This window comes from Ursus arctos, unplaced genomic scaffold (genome assembly GCF_023065955.2).
Source record: "Ursus arctos isolate Adak ecotype North America unplaced genomic scaffold, UrsArc2.0 scaffold_25, whole genome shotgun sequence".
NCBI lineage: Eukaryota > Metazoa > Chordata > Mammalia > Carnivora > Ursidae > Ursus > Ursus arctos.
This window is the reverse complement of record NW_026622930.1, coordinates 24,723,078-24,744,290: the sequence shown is the minus strand read 5'-3', so window position 1 is coordinate 24,744,290 and position 21,213 is coordinate 24,723,078.

Genomic DNA, 21,213 nt, shown 5'->3' with positions numbered 1-21,213 from the left:
ACACACAGCTGGTATTCATGCTGCCACCTTAAAAAATAATCAGGGAAGTCAACCGTAATATCACGTAACATAATCAAAATAGAAATACTTACTGGACTATCTGTATTTTAGGATTTTCTCTACTACTTCCTCCCATCTGTATAGATAATTATGGTCAGACTAGCTAATAGCTCATTTCAAGAAAGACTTAAACCTCATTCATATCTTTCTCTCTCCTCAATTCTCTAAATAGTCTCGCCTTCCTGTTACCAAAGAAGTGAAAGGGGAAAACACAATTTAAGGTCATTCATTTGCTCAACAAATACCTACCGAGGGCCTGCTGTGTGTCAGGCACTGTCCTGGGCACGGAGACTATCTCAGTAAAAAGAAAAACACAATCTCTATTTTCATGGAGCACACAGTCAAGTGGGAGGAAGAGAGAGACAATGAACACAATAAATAACCAAATTACATTGTTAGATAAGTTCTGTGAGGGAAAAAGCAGGGTATGGGGGATCAGGAACGGGGAAGTCGGATATAATTTTAAAAGGAATGGTCAGAGCAGCCTCAGTGAGAATGTTACATGTAACAGTAAGGTGAGGAAAGTGAGGGCCACGTGGGTGTCTGGAGATAAAGCTCTCCAAGCAGCAGGACCAGCATGTGCAAAGGCCCTGAGGTAACAGTATGCCACGTGTGTTCAGTGAGCATCAAGGAAACAAGTGTGGCTGAAGTGGAATGGGTGAGGCAAGGGGGAGTGGGGCAAGTCATGCAGAGAACATGAGGACATAGTAAGACTGGCTTTCACTCTAAGTGGAAGATTTTGCATAAAGGAATGCCATAATCACACGTCTCAACAGCAGCCTTTGGCTGCTGTATGGATATGCTGTAGGAAGGCCCGGGTGGAAGACCAACTAGGAGACCACTGATGAGGTGACTGACTTGGACCAGAGTCAGAGGAGAGTAGGTCTGAAGAAGCACTTGGGTCCTGGATCTAATCTGAAGCCACCAGGGTTGTCCCCCACTGAGCTGGAAAGACGCAGAGAGGGCAAGTCCGGGGGCCGGGTGGGAGAATCACCCACGGTAAGTCTGAGATGCTGTTGGACGTCCAGGCAGGGATGCCAGGAAGGCAGCAGGCCAGAGGGTCAGCGAAATCGGGAACAGCGAATGACCTTCGTTGGTAACAGGTGTTCACACGGGATCTCTACCGGCCATGAATTCCTCCTCGCAGCCCCCCAACGCCCTCTGTTGCTCTCTATCTAGCCTCAAAGGCAGTAAAGTAAAACGTAGAAACACAGGTTTCTGGAGCAGAAGGGGCTGCATGATCGCCTTTTTATGCCATTATTTGACAGTTTTGAGAACTCAGCCTGGACTCTAGCCTTGCCCCCAACTCTCAAAAACAGTGTGGGGTGCGGACTGGAAGGGGCACAGATGCTTTCTTGGTTTGGACCACCAGTTCTCAAATGGGGTGACTGTGCCCCCAAGGGCATACTTGGCAATGTCTGGAGATGTCTTTTGTTGTCAGGCTAGAGGGGCTGCTGGCATCTGGTGGGTAGAGGCCCGGGGAAGCCGCTGCAGCTCACGGGGCGGCCCCACCACGCACGGTCACCTGACCTACAGCGGCAACAGGGCTGAGGCGGGGAAATCCTGATTTACACATATTCTGGGCATCATCAAGATAAAAACACTCAGGGTTCCACAGAGCAGAATTTGGGGGTCTTAACTCATTCCTGAGCTCCTCCTGGTACCAGATGCTCCCTCTACCCCGCCCGGTCCGGCTCTGACCCCAAAACATGCACCCAGGGCAAACATCCACGCTCTCCGTGAGTGGCTCCTGTTCAGATCCCAGCGAGGGGAAGGGAGGGAAGGGGAGGGGAGGGCAAGGGAAGGGAGGGAAGCACCAGGGCCTACCGTCCTTAAGCGGTCAGGTCACGACCAGTTTCCTTTTACTCAGAAACTTGACGTTGGGGGAAGCACCCGTGGCTTCCTGTCTGGAAGAAGTGGGGACCCTTCTGGCAGACCTTTGTGCTCCCGGTTTCAGGTGCTCCGAACAAAGGTGACTCCATGTCCGCCTCTTCCTAGCCCCACACGGCTCGCGCCCACGACTGTCCCCACATTCCGCTCCATCTGTGGGTTTTCTCTTGTTACCTTCTCCCCTCACCTGGGCTGGGCAGGAGAGCCTGTGTCTGGTGGTCAGAAGCCAGCCTTCTTCTCTACGGGGGGGCTGGTGGGGAGGGACAGGGCTAGGAATCTTCAGAGACTTCTCTGGGAAATTCTGCAGACATCCCTCCCTTGTTAGCCGAATGCCCAGCGCATCTGTGCCCAGATCCCTTCGGCAGCTGTCACAAGGCCAAGCGAAGGCACTGGGGCTCGCACTTGGGTCCCGAAGAGTCTCTCCCCACTTCCCCTGTGGAGAAGAGAGACAACCAGACCTTCCCGCCCTCTTCCCACAGGCAGACATGACAAGCCCCCACGATCAAGCTTGGAGCCAGGCCAAAAGAGGGCGGAAAGGGCCCATTCTCGAGGCCGCTCAAAATGGGAGTCCTAGACTGCGCCCCAACGCCCAGCCGGTCACCGCCAAAGCAACAACCATGCAGCAAGCCGCAAAATGACCCAAAGCGACCCAAATCTCTCCCCTCAGCATCGTCCACACCGTTCGTGGGATGTCGCATGATGAATGCACTGCGAACGCCATCGACCTCGTTCTGCATCTCCCTGCCGCACGCAGAGCCGCTCCCGCACGCCTCCCTCGTGCACCTCCAGACTGCCCAGCTTCCCCCCCCCCCCCCCCCCCCCCCCGCTCAGCCTCCCGGCGCCCTCCTCCCACCTCCTCTCCCGGGCTCCGCTCCTCCCTACCGAGGCCTTAGGCTCTCCAGCTTCCTTCCGCTCTCCCGCCCCAGCTGAGGAGGAGCCAGAAGCTGATGCAGGGAGCAAAACCTCTTCGCTCACAAAGGGTAGGGGTGCGGGCAGCCGAGGAAGGCTGAAAACCTCGCACCTCAGACACCTTATTCTGCCTCTGCTGCAAATTCACTTCGCTCCCGAAGAACAGAAGGCCCCACAGTCCCAGAGAGCCGCCCTTCCCCTGCCCGCGGGCTGGCCACGCACATGGGGGCCCCACAGAGGCGGGACGCGTCCTTCCGGAGACCCACCGCCAGGCTCAGGCTGGCAGTTAAGTCTTCTTTCAGCAAACACCCAGAAAGGCAAATCTCTTCCGATCCCGGGTGCGCTGCCCTCATTTTTCCTGAGTGATTCTGGTCACTTGGGCCTGCTCTCTTTGCTCATTCATTTTTCACCTGGCAGGCGGTGGGATCTGGGGAGTATGGGGGGGCTCCTGCTGTAGCAGAGAAGATGAACTTCGAACTAGCGGTTTACAAGGGTATCTTACGCAGGAGACGTTCAGCAACATATGGGAGCAGGAGCAAGTAACAAGGGGACCAATGGGAACCAATGCAGCCTTTTGATGGGGGCAGGTTGGCCCAGGAAGCCATATTGCAGAAGCAGGCAGAGACTGAGATCTGAAGAAGTGGAGGGAGTTAGGGGAGGTCACGAGGGGTGTTTCAGGGAGAGAGGGAGGTGTCCAGGCCAAGACAGAGAGAAAGAGCAGCTGATGTGTTCCAGGCTTCCTCAAGAGACCGGCAGAAAAGACCATTGGTTGGTTGGTGGCAGAGGAGAGGCCAAGAAGAGGGACCGGATTGCACGGGACTTGGTCAGCCTTGCTCAGGACATTGTTCTCTATCTCAGAACAAAGGGGAAACCCTGGCAGAGTTTTAAGCAAGGGAGGGACCTCATCAGATCTGTCTCTCCCACTGAGACACAGGGGGTCAAGCTTTCTGTCCTCAGTGGATTGGCCACCTGGCGAAGCATGAGCTTTGGATTCAGACTGGCCTCGGCTCAGAAGTCCCTGCCCTGCCCTACCCTTACTGGTGGTGTGGCCCCGGGCCTGCCAACTCCCTCCCCATCTGCACAGTGAAGCGGATCCGACCCCGTAACGATGCTACCAGATTACGTGAATGGGATGTTAGCTATATCCCAGACACTTCACACATATTGTCCCAATCAATCATTCCCCGCGAGTGTTTGACGTAAATGCCGCCGTCTTCATTTTATGGGGGCTTAAAGCTTCAGAAAGCTTAACCAACGTGCTTACAGTCATAGAACTCAGATTTGAATCCACATCTGCATAGGCTCAGGTCAAGTCCCTTCTCTTGACTGCCAGCCATGTTTCAGACTAGCCACGTAAAGGGTCAGACACACAGTAGGCACGCTACACCTGTCGATTGCTTTCTCCCACTCCTCCCATGGCAGGGAAGCACCCAGCCTCACAGGAGCCACCCCCAGCCGCAGATGTCTGCCCCCACCCCTGCCAAGGCCAGGTTGCTGCCCATCCAGCCCCTCATCTTTGCAGGTGGACAGGAGGGAAGGAGGGGACGCAGACAAGCACTCCCGGCGGGCTTCTGGGCCTGCTGCCTGTGTGCGCTAGGGCACCGCGGCCCTTGGTTGTCGGACTTTCCCCCAAGTCATTCCCCTTGTAGCAACTGAGCAGGGATGATGCTGCTGGCCTTCAGACCACAATCCTGGGGACAAAATTCCAGGGACTTCCTACCTTATTCCTTCCTGCTTGTCTTTGGAGAGAAAAAAAAAATTCAGCCTAACATTGTGGACCAATATTATGGTGACATTTTTTTTTTAAAGATTTTATTTATTTATTCGACAGAGATAGAGACAGCCAGCGAGAGAGAGAACACAAGCAGGGGGAGTGGGAGAGGAAGAAGCAGGCTCATAGCGGAAGAGCCTGATGTGGGGCTCGATCCCATAACACCGGGATCACGCCCTGAGCCGAAGGCAGACGCTTAACCGCTGTGCCACCCAGGCGCCCCTATGTTGACATTTTTATCATCAATGTTAAAGGTCCCTGAAGGCTTAGATTTGTGAAGAGGAATAGTGTCAGCTGTGTGATATCAGAGGTCAGAGCTTCGAGAAGGAATCCAGTGTAACACTGAGGACATTCGGGGTGACCGCTGGCTTGCATCTTGGGGGGCGAGGGGGGCACGGATGTCTGGAGCGAGTATTTCGTGTCCTTCAAACCGTGTTGCACAGGGGGTGGGCCCTGGCTAAGGTCACCCTGCCTAGGACAGGTCTCCTGCCGGGTGGGCCTGGGAGAGGGGGCCGATGTCAGTCACCGACAGGGGGCCAGGCGACCCCTGCTCGGCCCTGACGAGGGACCTACGTCCTTCTTCATCCTGTGGAACATGCAAGCCATCCCTGTTCCACACCAGGGTCATGGCTGGGGATGGGGTGGGATGTGGGGACTGAGCAGGAGGCCAGTAGAGGAGGGGGACTGGGGCCAGATGTGGTGGAAAATGCTGGCCAAAAGGCAAGAGAATCTGGCTCAGAGGAAATGTTCCTGGAAGGAAACAAAGCTCCCCCAGCTTCCTCTGGAAATTGCTTTGTTTAAAATGCAAAGTGCAGATGTGTTTAGATGACATCTCTGCATCCATCACCTTATGCAAATGCCGACCCTGGGGAAGAGGCGCCCCTGTAAGTCACTCGGATCCCCTAATCGAGTGTGTGTGGTGACGGCAGGCCGAGGGAGCAGCGCAGGGGCGGGTGACAGCTCGCCACCCAGGAGAGGCGTTTGATAAGGGATGGCGGAGAGGGAGCCCAGCCCTAGGGGTGGGTCGGCGGGGCCACATCTGTGCCCAGCCCAGCGGCAGGAACGAGCTCCAGCCCTGCACCACCGCCCCTGCCCGGTAGCTGCTCACAGACGCGCGTGTAGAGGCAGACGCCCGATGTGGGGTGTGGAACGTGGGGTGTGGGGTGTCGGGTGTGGGATGCAAGCCACTGAAGGACAGAGCTCTAAACAAGGAACCGCCAGGCTCAGGGACAGTGAATTAAATCCTCTGGGGGAGCCCGGAGGATGCCCCTCCCCTGAACACTCTGCCCCCCGGGAGAGGGACTGCAGAAACGGATTCCTGGCTGGGGTGGGGTGGGGCTCTGCGACTTGGGCCCCCATCTGATCTCTGCATCGATCACCGCACCAGAGCCTTCTGTGTGGTGCTCCAGACTCGGCTTGCACACCTTCGGTGACAGGAACTTAGCGTCCTGGTAGGATTCCCAGAGAACATCCACGATGCCCAGTCACATCTGAATGCCAGATAAACAAGATCTTGTAGTCTAAGCATGTCCCAAGTATGGCATGGGATTATCTGTCGTTCGTCTGAAATTTAAATGTAACCGGGTGCCCTGGATTTTCATTTGCTGAATCTGGCAAGCCTACCTACATCCCGGACAATCCATCCCATTTTCTGCAAACATGTGGTCACTAACTCGTGGGTTGAGACTACCCCTGCTTTCCTTTCATCTCTACCCAGCTCCCCCTGCTCCTCCCCTCACTGTCCCCCCCCCCCAACCGCAACTTCCCCACTCTATCCCAGTTCTGCCTTCTAGGCCACATGCTATGATTTGCCTCCTTTTATCTGCCACAGATTACCCCCTACCTCCCACCACCTATAAGTGTCTTGCACTCCCATCTCCTCCTTAGCTTCTGCCTGCAGCCCTCAACCCCGGGGAGCACCGCTCAGCCTGGCTGCCAGCTCCCCAGCAACGCACGTTCCTCAACATTCATTCCTCGACTCAACAGGTGTTGGTTGAGTTCCTGCTATGGGTCTGACCCGTGGCTAGACACTGAGGACGCAGGAGTAAACCAGACAGCTGTGCTCTCTGCTCCCCTGGGGCTGACATACTAGCTGGGTGAGACAGACTGAAGAAAAAGAAGCAGCAGCTAACGAAGTAATTACAAGCGTGAGCACTAGAACGGAATACAGGAACTGAGATGGAGAACAATGGGGGAGAGGCCTGGTCTGAAGAGGCCTCTGAAAGAGCTAACCATGTAAAGCACGGGTGGCAGCATGCTCCCGTAGAGGAAACAGCATGTGCAAAGGCCCAGGGGGTGAGAATGAATCTCTGCAGCGGCCTTAATGTTAAACAGCACTGTTATTCCTCAGACCTTTTATTTTCTATTTTCCCCTATATTTTTACTTTATCCTCTGTGGGTATTCCAACTTCCCGCACTCTAAGGTCTCAAACCAATCCGGTGCTTTAGCAGGTGACATCACCTCCTGATTCACCTCGAAGATGGAACCAGCACGGCTCCCTTCTATCATCCAGTTTTCCCCCAACGGTCACATACTAATGTCTTCCTTTCCTTTGCTTTTGAAGTAAGATGTCCTCTGATTTCTTGAAATAAGGTGTTTCCCCCTGTAGCCAGCCTGACTTGGCCCTGCCTCTCCAGCCCCTTTTGGGCCTTTGCGCCATCAGTGATGTCCTCTCTCTTGTCTCCTCACCCTTGTCCCTTCCACCGGCCCCTCCTCCCTCACCTTCAACCAGCTCATCTGTGACAGCTCCTCTTCCCGACTGTGACTTCGCCCCTGGGTTCTCAGCCATCTTTTCCTGAAGATCTCCCCACTCAGTCTTGATCCACGCCTTCTGTCTTCCACCGTCCTCCACCCAGCTGCCTCTGCTCTTTGAAAGGCTCTCGCCCTGCCTTTCCCAGACCCTCCGGATGTGCGGTTCTTCTCCCTCGCTCCCCATGTGAGCCTGTGTTCTGCCGCCAGGGTCTTCACAGTTATTTCCTTACTGGAATGCAGGTGCCTGAACTCGGGGACGTGTCTCTTACCATCCCGGCGCAAGGTAGTTTGCCCACAAGAATTGCTCAGCAAATGTTTGAGTTGAATTCAGTTGGGGTGTCTCTTGGGCTTCTGGAAACCCATGTGGGAGCATTCTCTCTGGGGTGAAATACGAGAGGGCTCCCCTTAGTGGCAGGGGATACGGGCAGGCTGGGGAGGTTGGATTGGAGGTGGGGATTGGGAGACGGCGAGAAGGAAGAGGGGACAGGTGGAGGGTGCCAGCTTTTACAAAAGGATGATAAATGGTAACAGCACTGGGAACAAAACCAAACATCCTTCATGCTGTCAGAGCCGTGAAGCCAGCACATTCTAAGACGCGGGCACAGACAGTGCCTCACTTTTGGAAAAGGACCTAGGCTCTCAGTCTCCTTCTGCTCAGAGTCAACAGCCCAATTCATCTTCCTTGGGGTGTCTTCTGGAACTGGGGGGGGGGGGGAAATGGGTATCCTGGGGTTAGTGAGAAGGATGGGAGTCAACCTGAGCCATCTGTCCTCCTCAATGTCCCCTTGCTGGGGCAGTAGTGGTCTCATGTGATCCTACTGGACCCTTTCATGCCAGGAGTCAACTAGATGGTGTTGGCTTCTAGTTGTGGGGCCTTTGTTCTACCCTCTTTTATGCAGCACTGAAGTAGTAAAGTAAAGACGCTCCAAGAATAAGCAAATGGAAATACACCTGCTGGGAGTGATGAGAAGACCCAAAGACTTAACTGCCACACGATTTCTCTCTTTGTCCACAGACAGAGGGTGTGAAGTAGAAGAAAGAGTCAGGGAACCTGCCCAAATCTGGGGCCCAGCTTTGCCGGGGAAGAGCCAGGGACCCCAGACACCTCTCTGGGTCTGATTTCCTGACCTCCAACTTGTTGGGTTGAGTAAAAGCCCCACGTTACCTTCCAGTTTCCTCATGCTCTTATTCCTCCTGCAACTCAGCAGCAGACGTCTGGGTTTTCTCAAACTTACCATTCCTTTCTTCTTTTTATGATAACAGCACCCCACCTCTTCGTTTCCCTTCCAGAGTCCCGTCAACCATATGGTCCTCTCCCCCCAAAGGGGTGGGGCCAGGATCTGAACTCGGCCAATCAGACCCTGAGACAAGGTCACATGACGGCAGCCCCCTAAGGATCCTGCTACAGCTTCCAGCTGCCTATCTGCTCGGGGTCCTGCCCTACTTGAAGTCATAGTGTCCGCCCCTCCCTAGTTCTGCAAACTCTCCAGTGTTGCTCTAATAAACCCCCCTCTCTCCAGGGTCAGTGCCTGGTGCTTGCGATCAATGACCTTAATGATACACTGTTAGAATCCCGAACCCAGGATCAGAAAGGGACAGCAAAAGACATGGGTCAACTTGTCAGGGAAGCTGTCTCCTGACTAAGGAGGTTTTTACTAGAGAAACAGGGCAACCTGGCTGAGCTTCAGTCTGCCTCCTAAGCGGAAAAGGCACACGTACAGCAATTGGGGAACTCTTGGAGAAGAGAACTTCGAGTCCCCCTGAGAACATGCCCTGTATGTCAGTGATTCCTGGCATTTCACACCAAGTGAATTCCTCTGTGCCCATGCCCAAACAGGGGTACCCCTGCCACCTGAATGCTGCGTCCTGTCTCAGCAGGGGACCAGGTAAATCAGCAGTGCGCAAAACCTCAGCAACTGGGCTTGACCAGATGCTGTCAAGTCAGCAAGGAAGTAGCCACTGGCACCCTCCATGGGCTTATAGAGCGGCCTTGCCCACAGGAAGCCCTTACCATGTGTACTGTTGAATGTCTAAAGCTTGGGCAGCTGGAAAAAGCTTGGGCAGCTGGAAAGAGCTTGAGCAAGAGCAGAGGTCAGGGACTGCTTTTTTGCCAAAAGGATTTGAGTATAAAAATGCTGAAGAAGGGGCGCCTGGGTGGCACAGCGGTTAAGCGTCTGCCTCCGGCTCAGGGCGTGATCCCGGCGTTATGGGATCAAGCCCCACATCAGGCTCCTCCGCTATGAGCCTGCTTCTTCCTCTCCCACTCCCCCTGCTTGTGTTCCCTCTCTCGCTGGCTGTCTCTATCTCTGTCAAATAAATAAACAAAATCTTTAAAAAAAATGCTGAAGAAAGGTCATGGCCACCTAGGGAGTAAGCCTAAAAAACAAACAAAAAATCACAATTTTGGACTTAACCAGGTCCTTCCTTATAGGACAGCGTTTCTCGAAGTGTGGTTGCAAGATATTTTCTGGTGGCGCTTGGGCATCTAAAAATTTTTATTTTAAAATTTCTTTTGTTTTATTTCAATGTGTATTACATAAAATATCACTAGTGTATCCAAACATATCATCTACAGATGTTTGGCTTAGGAAGAAGCTAAAATAGATACATAAGGCTAAAAAAGTGAATTGGGTTCAATAAAGATACTAAGGAAATAACAATGTAAGTGGGAGTTGGGTTTGTGACCTTTGTGAAGGTGGAGCTAGAATAAATGAAGTTGGACAGCACCTGTGCGAGGGAAGTCTAGCACCCCCTTGCCCCACTCCTGCCTCCGGCCAGCCCTGTCCCCCCTCAGCATGGCTGGGTGAGGACCCTATCGCAAGACTGTGAGATGCTCCAGGCACGGGCTGGGCTCCTTCACATGGAATCCTCTGTGTCTAGGGCACCTCCAGCAAATAGGAAGTACTGACAGATTGAATAATAGTTTTATGCCCTGCCTTGTTCTAGGAAACAGTTAACGCAGACACCACAGAGTAGACTCGCACAGAAAGAAAACAGGACACAACTTCTGGCCCCTCTTTCACAACATGCATACCCTGTCCAACTAGTCAACCAACCGTCTGCACTTGATAGGCAGCTTTAAGCTATGCACTCTGTCTGCTGCCATCCGTCACTTGCTACTGCCTGGGTCAGGTCACCAACATCTCTCACCGGACTTACTATCTGCCACCATCTCCCAACTGTTCGTCCTGACTCCAGTCTTGCCCCAGCTAAGTGATTTTTTTTTTCACACAACAGCCAAAGGGTTGTCCAAAATGCAGCTCAACTTCTGATGTCTTCTTGCTACACACAAGGTGAAGGCCACCGTCTTCAGGAAGGCAGGAAATGCCTTTCATGACCTGGCCACTGCCTACCCCTCCAACATCATCTCTTACCAATTGTATTCCATACCCTACATGCCAGCCATATTTCAGTCTTTCCTGAAAGCCTCTTGCCTCTAGGCCTTTGCATATACCATCCCACTGCTTGAAATGCCCTTCCCTTTCTTCTGCCTCATTCCTCCTTAATCCTCAGGATCCCCTCAAGCATCGTCTCCTTCAAGAAGCCAGCCCAGACTTCTCAGTCTAGCTCAGTCTAGATCTTATGTTCTCATAGCACCTGCATTTGCTTATCATAGCACTTACAGTAATGGGCCCCAGTTGTTTGCTTGCCTGTCTACCTGCCACATAAGTCCTTATGGTCTTTGAAGGCAAAGGCCATACTTACTCACCTTTGTATTCCCAGAATCTAGCCCAGTGATGGATTGAGAATAGGCTCTCAGCAAATATTTGATGACTGAGTAGCTGATGGCCACAGATCTGGGAAACTGCCTGGGCAATGGACTTGGGATCATGGGCCTCTTAAACTCATTCGTGCTGTTCACCATATATTTCTAACTCCCCACCTGCTTGGCACACAGCAGGTTTGCACTTCCTGGCCTCCTTGTGGTTGGGTAGGGACCATGTGATCATTCTGGTCAATGAGTTATGAGCAGAATTACCATGTGTCACTTCTAGGCTGATGCATTTAATTGCTAGAGTTCTCTTTCCCTCTGCTTTGACAACCTGCAATAATCCAGATGGCAGCTTCTCTATCAATCGGGGTCCTGGAGTGATGACAATACTGAGTAGAGCCCCCAGCTCACCCTTGAATACATGTAAGATAAATGAGAATAAGCCTTTGTTATAGGAAGCTCCTGAAATTTTTTTGACCGACATAACTTAAGATGTCCCAACTGGCATACCCATGCAGCCCACAGGGTCCAAAGGACCTAATCTAAACCACCCTTCTGTCCTCATTCTGGTCTGGATCATGGCCTATGTTGCCCTCAGTCTGAATAGTCCCCTTTTCCCCTAAAACAAGAAGGGAGGGATGGAGGGTGGGAAGGAGGTTATCAAACTTGTAACCAGGAATCCAGCTGAACAGCTCTTGGGAGACATGGCCTCAAACACTGCAAAGTCCATGGTGAATTCATCATCATGAACGCAGACCAGCCCTACTTCAGACAGCAAAGGGTGGGCTGGGTAATTTTCCCCTCTGCCTTTTCTATAGCCAGTTATTTGGGGATCCTGAAACTTTCTAGGGCATTTACCCACTAAATCTGACCCTTGCCCCATTCCTAACTCATACGCATCCTGAGATATCCTTTATAGGCAGGTATATGGGGGGAGGGGATCACAACTCACATAAAAGCACACCTGTGCCACCTACCACTCTGCCTTCTACAGCAAGAGTCTGTACTACTCACAGCTCACAAAGTGTCCTTCTGCTAGTCCCCACCCCTCACCTGCCAAGGGCTGTCTATTCTTTGACATACTGAGTGAACATGGTTCCCTGGATACCAATTCTGTCAACCACACCCATTAGAAGTGATGGTTGAACACCAGCTGGCCCAGGTTGCATCGTGTTCTAGCCTCTGAGTCCTGGGGTCCTGATGTGGGGTCTTTGTGCTTCCCTGCTGGGGGGTGGGGGGAATGGTACATATACCACATAAAACTATATATGTTTCAGGCCTTCTCTCACACCCATTTCTCTTCATTAGGCCTAATTAGAATGCCACTGAATAATCATATTATTCTAATGCGCCATGTAATGATTAAGAATAATGGTGATTTCTGTTTCTCTTCCCATCTCTCCCCCTACTTCCTTTTTATCTCCTCCACAGAAAAGCTACATGTTTATTTCTTTATGATGTCTTCCTTGACTATTTCTTCCGCTGGGGATGGGAGATTATCGGCTAGGTAAAACCATGATGGTCATCCCATTTCAGCATTTTTGTCACTGGATTCTTAGCACCAATTATGGAACATGGCATCAAATGTTGCCAGTGGAGATGGGCATCAAACAGAGAGGAGGAGAATAACCATGATGGGGCGTATACATTGGGAAGTACTCCCCTGGATGTTTGCTCAATTAATGTTTTCATGACAACCATGCAGGATAAATGATGACAACTATCATGGAAGGATTGTCCAAACTAGAGAGCATGGGGCCTGCAAGGTCAGGGTGGGTGTAAGAGGGCAAAACAGAGGGAAGAAAAGGCAGAAGGAGAATGGATTGGGCCACTCTTCCCAGAACCCTGCCCCCATGGCATCGTGCAGGACATCACCACATGTAGAAAGCTCCTCCTCCCCAAACCCTGATCCCCTGTTTGCACAGTCTTATCCAGATTTGCTGGATGGAAGTGGTAAACTCTTGAGATCTGAGAGTTTGAAGTTACCTCTCTTCAAATATGGAGACTTGTCTTCAAAATATCCATGTTGAATCCAGCCTTGAAATAGGATCCTGGAAAGACCGTTGTCAATCTAAGATGCATCTCCTTGATATAGGGTAAAGGGCATGGACTCTGGAATCAGAGGGATCTGGGCAAGTCTCTTAGTTTCTCTGAGCTTCAGTTTTCCCATACATAAAATGGGAATTACAATGCTTACCTCATAAGACTGTGATGGTTCATATAGCATGCTTAGCCTATAGTAGGCACTTAATGAAATATTTACTGGAAGCTGGCCCAGGTTGCATTGTGTTCTAGCCTCTGAGTCCTGGGGTCCTGATGTGGGGTCTTTGTGCTTCCCTGCTGGGGGGTGGGGGGAATGGTACATATACCACATAAAACTATATATGTTTCAGACCTTAGAGCTTAGTCTTTAATCACGAGAAAATGTATTATTTAACTTTGGATCTGAAAAGATAGTTTCAGTGGGTATAGATTTTAGGTTGACTTATTGAAGACAGTATCATCACTGTCTCTAGCTTCCATTATTCACTGGTAAGTGAACCATCACCCAATTGCTGTCCTTCTGTAAGTGATCGGTCTTCTTGCTGGCTTTTTGAAAAATCTCTTTTGCTCTGATGTTTTGCAATTTTATTGTGCTACATTTGGTATGAATTTCTTTTAATTTATTGTACCTAGAGTTTGTTGGACCTCCAGGGTGTAGGATTGATGCCTTTCAACAACTCTGGGAAGTCCTCAGACACGATCTCTTCAAACATTTGTTTCTTCCCCCTTCCCCTTCTCTCCTTTTTTGACTCCAAGTCAGGCTTATCTTAGACCCTCTCACTCTGCCCTCCATGCCTCTGTAACATCTCTTTCATATTTTCCATTTCTGTCTTTTTGAGCTAAATTCTAGGAAATGTTTGCATCTGTCTTTCAGATTACCAGTATTTTTCTCCTCGGTTGTATCTACTCTTCTGTTTAATCCTTCCATTGAGAGTTTAATTATTATGTTTTCCATGTTTACAACTTCCATTTGTTTTCTCTTCATATTCCTTGATCTTATTTTTCTTTGTTATTTTTATTTTTAAAGAAAGGCAGGCTGCCATATGCAATGCCACATTTGGATGTGTCTGGAGTCTTGGAAGCTTGACTACCCTACATTTTCCTACAAATGGACCTTGAGGGCTTGTTAGCAGATTCTAGCAGGGGAGTGCAGCTACTCATATACCCTTGACCTAAGATGGTCCTCCTCTATCAGGGAAGGATGTCTTTTTCAATCAAGCCTGGTTCAAGAGGGGTGCACATAGAGCCATGAGGGAGGAAGGGCATACTCGACTAGCCAACCAGATCAGCCGAATCAAACCTGGAGATTAATGGGGTGACAGATGTCACAGCCAGATGACCCTTACATCCGCCTTGGTCTTATTTTAACATTTTGATTTCTTTAGATATATTGGTGGCAGGCAGAATAATGGCTTCCCCAAAATGTCTATATCTTAATCCCTGGAGCCTAGAATATGTTAGAAATCATAACAAAGGGAAATTAAGGTTAGGCGTGTTTGTTTGGAGTTCTATTTCTGGGCTTTTCTGTTCTTTTATCTTGATCTATGTGTTGGTCCTTCTGCCATTTCCACAGTTTTGATTACGATAGAATTGGTACTAATTCTTCTTTAAACATTTGGTAGAATTCTCCGGTGAAACTATCTGGGCCTAGAGCATTCTATTTTGGGAGTTTTTAAATTACAATGTCAATTTTCTCAAAAGTTACAGGGCTATTCATATCTTGGATATTATAAATAATGTTGCAATAAACATATGGATGCATATATCTTTTTGAATTAGCATTTTTGTTTTCTTTGGGTAAAAACCCAGTAGTGGAATTACTGGATCATAGGATAATTCTATTTTTAATTTTGTCATTTGCAACAACATGGATGGACCTAGAGGGTATAATGCTAAGTAAAATAAGCCAGACAGAAAAAGACAAATGCCATATGATCTCGCTCGTATGTGGAATTTAAGAAATAAACAAAGGAAAAAAGACAAAACGACAGACAATTAACTACAGAGAACAAACTGGTGGTTGCCAGAAGGGAGGTGGGTGGGGGGATGGGTGAAATAAAGGGGATTAAGAGCACCCTGAGGAATTGTGTAGAATCATTGAATCATATTGTACACCTGAAACTAATGTAACACTGTATGTTAATTATACTTCAATTTAAAAAAATAAGAGAAAAAAAGGTATTTGGCCATTCAAATTATTTCATATCGGGTGACTTGTAGTGATTTGTGTTTTTTAAGGAACAGGTTCATTTCATCTAAATTGTTGATTTATGTGCATAGAATTGCTTGTCGTATTCTCTTATTATTCTGTTGATATCCACAGTATCTGTTGTGGTATTCCTTGTTTCATTCCTGTACTGGTAATATGCATTTTCTCTCTTTTTTTTTTCTTTGTCAGCCTTTCTAGATGTTTGTCAATTTTGTTGATATTTTCAAAGAATTAGCTCTTTTTCCCATTGATTAAAAATTTTTTTTTCTGTTTTCAATTTCACTGATTTCTGTTCTTACCTTTCTGAATTCCTTCTTTATGCTTACTTAGGGTTTATTTTGATCTTATTTTTCTAAGATCTTGAGGTGAGGCTTAGATGGTTAATTTAAGACTTGTCCTCTTTTCTAATATAAGCATTAATGCTACACATTTCCCTCTTGGCATGGCTTTAGCAAACAAAACCACAAATTTTTTTTTTAAAGATTTTATTTATTTATTTGACAGAGATAGAGACAGCCAGCGAGAGAGGGAACACAAGCAGGGGGAGTGGGAGAGGAAGAAGCAGGCTCACAGCGGAGGAGCCTGATGTGGGGCTCGATCCCATAATGCTGGGATCACGCCCTGAGCCGAAGGCAGACGCCCAACCGCTGTGCCACCCAGGCGCCCCAAAAACCACAAATTTTAATATGCTGTATTGTCATTTGAATTCAGTTCAATATATTTTTTAAAATTTCCTGTGGAAATTTCCTCTTTGACCCATAGATTATGTGGAAATGTACTGCTTAGTTTCCAAATTGTTGGAGATTTTTCTGTTCTGTTTCTGTTTTGATTTCTAGCTTGATTCCATTTTTGTCAGATACCTTCTGAATGATCTCAACTCTTGTCAATTTGTTGAGATTTATTTTATGGTCTGTCTTGGTATGTGTTCCACGGGCACTTGAGAAGAATGTGTTTTCTGCTTTGTGGAGTGTTCTATAAATGTTGATCAGATTCCGTTGGTTTAGATTTCTGTTTAGTTGTTCTATCAATTGTTGAGAGAGGGGCATTGAAGTCTCCAAGCATATTATGATTTTCCCTCTTCCTCTGATCATTTTTTTGGTCAGATTCTGCTTTATGCATTTTGCAGCTCTGTTGTTTGGTCTGTACAACTGAGGATTGCCACGTCTTCTTGGTGGCTTGACATTTGTCATTTTGCAATGCATTGCTTTTTGTCTGGTAATTTTCTTTGCTCTGAAATCTAATTTATCTGATATTAATATAGATACTTCTGTTTTCTTCAGATTAATATTTGCAAGGCACATCTTTTTCACCCTTTTACTTTCAACCTTCCTATACTGTTATATATAAAGTGAATTCCTTGTAGCTGGCAAGCAGTTGGTGTTATGGGCTGAATGTTTGTGTCTCCTCCCAAATTCATATGTTGAAATACTAATCCCAGTGTGATGATATTTGTTTTTTGTTTGTCTGTTTTGTTTTGGGTTTTGTTTTTCAAGTAGGCGCCACACCCAGCATGGAGCCCAACACAGGGATTGAACTCACGACCCTGAGATCAAGACCTGAGCTGAGATCAAGAGCTTCACGCTTAACCACCTGAGCCACCCAAGTGCCCCCCAAAGTGTTGGTATTTGGAGGTGGGCCTTTGAAGGTGATTAAGTCATGAGGTTGGAGCCTTTGTGAATTTGATTAGTATGCTTAGGAGAAGCCAGAGAGCCAACTAGCTCTGCTTCCATCATGTGAAAATATAAAAGTCAGCTGTCTGCAACTCATGAGAGAGTCTCTACCAGAACTGGACCATGCTGGCAACTCTTCTGGGACTTCCAACCTCTAGAACGGTGAGCAATAAATGTCCTTTGTTTAAGCTCCCTGGTTATGTCATTTTGTTCTAGTAGCCTGAGCTAAGATAGTTGGGTCATTTTTAAAAATCTACTCTCTGTCTTTTAAATGGTGCTATGGCCCATTTACATTTAATGTTATTATTGACACATGAGGGCTTACGTTTTTGTTTTGTTTGTTCTCTCTCTGTTTCTCTGTTCTCTTTTTCCTGCCCTCCACTTGGTTATTGACATATTTTAGAATTTCACTTTTATTCGTCTGTAGTTTTTTTTAGAGTATCTCTTGGCATAGCATTGCTAGTGGTTGCTCTAGTTATGACATTCTATATACATAACTTATCACAATTTACTGCTGTCATCATCTTACCGGTTCAAATGAAGTATAAAAACTTTATCTCCCTTTCTGTTCCTTTATCTTCCTCTATTTATTATGTAATTGTCTTAAATATTTTTTTACACACATTTAGAGCCACATCAGAACATGCTATAATTCTTGTTCTATCAAACATAATTTAGAAAACCCAAGAGGAGAAACAAAGTCTATGGTATTTATCCATAATTCTGCATACCATGTTTTTTCTTCCTGGCGTTCCAGAATTCCTTCTTTTATTCTTTCCTTTCTGTTTAGAGAACTTTTCTTTACCATTCTATTAGGTTAGTTCTAATGGCAACAAGATATCTCAGTTTTCCTTCCTCTTCAAATGCCTTGACTTCCCCTTTTATTTTTGCTGGAAGTAGGATTCTAGGTCAGTGGTTCTTTTCTTTGAGCACTTGGAAACTATTGTGTCACCTCCTGTGGCCCATGTTTCTGATGAGAAATCTGCTGTCACTTAATCTGGTTTTCCCCTATACGGTGCCATTTCTGTGTTGTTGCTTGCAAGGTTTTTTCTTTGTCTTTAGGTTTCAGAAGTTGACTCTGTGGTATTGATGTGAATTTCTTTAGGTTCATCTCATTTGTGGTTCGGTCAACTTTTGAATCTGCAGGTTTATGTCTTTTGTCAAATTTGGGGAGCTTTCAGTCATTTTTTCTTTGAGTACTTTTTCAGCTCCACCCCCTTCTCTCCTTCTAAAACTCTAATGACACACGTTAGCTCTTTTGTTATGATCTTCAAAGTCCTTGAGACTCTGTTCATTTATTTTATTTTATTTTATTTTTAGGCCTAGTGTTCAGATTGGGTGATTTTCAGCTTTATCTTCAAGTTTATTGGTTCTTTCCTTTGTCCCCTCCATTCTGCTATGTCTCCTCCCATCTCTTGAGTGGTTTGTTGCTGTTGCTGCTGCTGTTATTGTACGTTTTCATTCTAAAATTTCTACTTTTTTCCCTTGCTATTTTTACTATTACTTTATTGAGACTTTCTATTTCTTAGCTGAGACTTTCTCCTTTTTTTTTTTTTTCATTTGTTTCCAGCAGGTTTGTTGCTTGTTGAGGCCTTTTTTCCTGACAGCTCCTTTTAAATCTTTGTCAGCTAATTCTAACATCTCTGTCATTTTGGTGCTGGCCTCTACTGACTGTCTTTTTCAATCCAGCTTGCAATCTCCCTGGATCTTAGTGCAATAAATTTAAACAATCTTTTAAAAAAAAAGTATTTTAGGGGCGCCTGGGTGGCACAGCGGTTAAGCGTCTGCCTTCGGCTCAGGGCGTGATCCCGGCGTTATGGGATCGAGCCCCACATCAGGCTCCTCCGTTATGAGCCTGCTTCTTCCTCTCCCACTCCCCCTGCTTGTGTTCCCTCTCTCGCTGGCTGTTTCTATCTCTGTCAAATAAATAAATAAAATCTTTTAAAAAAAAAAGTATTTTAGAGAGAGAAAGAGAACAAGTGAGTGGGGGGGGCAGGAAGGAGCAGAGGGAGAGGGACAAGCAGACTCCACACTGAATGTGGAGCACGATGTGGGGCTCAATCTCAGGACTCAGATTATGACCTGAGCGAAAATCGAGAGCTCAACTGGCTGAGACACCCAGGCACCCAGGTATGACAACTTTTTATAGAAACCTGGACACTGTTGGTCTTATAGGGGAAGAAGTGGTGCTGCCTTATACTGCAGATGCAGGTAGAAGATGGTACTCTTCATCACTTCTGAGTGGGGATGAGAGCTTGGTGTCCCACCAGTCCTTCACTGATACCTCCCTGGCTGGGAGGGGCAGGAGTACCTCACTACTGCTCTCTACATTGACTCTATGGCATGAGGGGTCTCATTACCAACTGGGGATGAAAGCCCTAGTTCCCTATGTGGCCTTCTCTGACACCACCCTGCTGGAGGGGTTAGGGTGTTTTGTCACAACCTGGCAAGGATGGAATTCTAGTCTCCCCACTTGGTCTTCATTGCTCAATTTTTTCTATAGGATTTGGCTAGAATAGAGTAGTTACAGTCTAAAAGCTTTCTGTCTTGCTGTCTTGCTCCCCTTTCCTGATCCTTTGGCTGGAAAGAGCAGGCTTTTGTTTGCGCTTTTTAAAATCCATGCCCACTGGTGTTTCCAGCTGCCAGCCCCTTCAGCTTCAAGTCTGGGGGTTATGAGGCAAAAAAGAACACACGCCGAACTCACCACTCATTCTTTGGATCTTAACATCCCTACCTGGTCTGCCTTCTTCTTTCACATTTCAGACTCCCTTTATGTTTTATACATACTGTCGAGAATTTCTAGTTATTGTTGGAAGTACTAGGGAAATGTATATCTAGCCCATCTTCCCAGAAGCAAATGTCCTACTATAACTTGTATAATTAGGGAAAAAGTATGAGTGCGTGTGTGCGTGTGTGTGTGTGAGCATTAATATAGCACCTCGTGGCTGTCAGCCTTTTGGTTAGGTGCCAGGCACTGTACTGCAGACACAAAACAAAATAAGGCACAAATCCAGCCTCAGGAGGCTCTCTCTGGAGAGAGAAAGCAGGCATGCAGGTAAATAAGTGCAATTATATTGATTTTACCTGTTAAACACTTGCGATGCCTGGTCAGATGCTTCTGGAGCCCAGCTTCGTGGAGAAGGAGATGAGTCCACTGGGGCTCCCAATCCATCTCCAGAAAAGGTATTTTTTAGCGTGTCAAGGTGAGGACATCAAGGCGGTAGGAAGGGGGAGCGGAAGAGAATAGAGCATGGTGGTTTCGAGTAGCACTTCTTCAACTTGACTGTCTTCAAGAATCACCTGGATTCACCTGGATCTCCCGTTAAAAAGCGCAGATTTGATTCAGGAGGTCTGAGAGAGAGCCCGAGAGTTTGGATTTCCCATGAGCTCCCAGGTGTTGCCCATGATGTTACTGGTCCATGAACCACACTTTGAAGAGCAAGAGCAGGGTGCGTGTGGACTTCGGAGTCACACTGCGTTCCAGTCCCAGCTCAGGCACGAGTGACCGGGAAAGTTACTAGACACCACTGGCTCTACATGTGTAAACTGAAGACATTAATAGTTCCTGCCCCATCAGGGCGTAGAGAGGACAGAAGAGGCAATGTATGAGCGGGGTCTGGCACACAGTCAGTCCACAGTAAGGTCAGGTCTCTTTCTCCAGCTGCTCCTGGGCCCTGATCACTGACTGCACGTGGCAGCAAGGACTGTATGGGCCTGGCGACGGCAGACGCAGGGTTAATGCTCCCGCTGTTGCCCAGAGACAAATGTTTTGTGTTGAGAAGTTGCTGCTGGGAAGGAAAAGGAGGGGGAAGAAGGCCCCTTTTTTATTATTCTGAGGTGCATTTTAATTTGCACAAGCGACGTTGTGTCTGTGATGGATGACACAGAGGGAAAAATTACAGCCCAGGAAGCCCAGCAAAGGGGGAAAAAAATAAAAGAGATCTAGCAAGGATTAAAAACAGCCCATTGCGATGCTGCCTCCTGGTCAGGGGCTGGGGGCTGGGAGGCTGGGGAGGCTGGGGAGGCTGGGGAAGGGTCGCCTGGGAAGGAAGGTGCTAGCAGAGTCTTAAGCAAACAGAATTTGTGGGAAGTTTGCTTTTCCTGCATCTGGCTTCCTCTTTCTGCATTTGATTCTCCCCCCATGGCATCACCCCCCTCGCTGGGTCATCCAACTGGGAACCTTTCTGGGAACTCCTT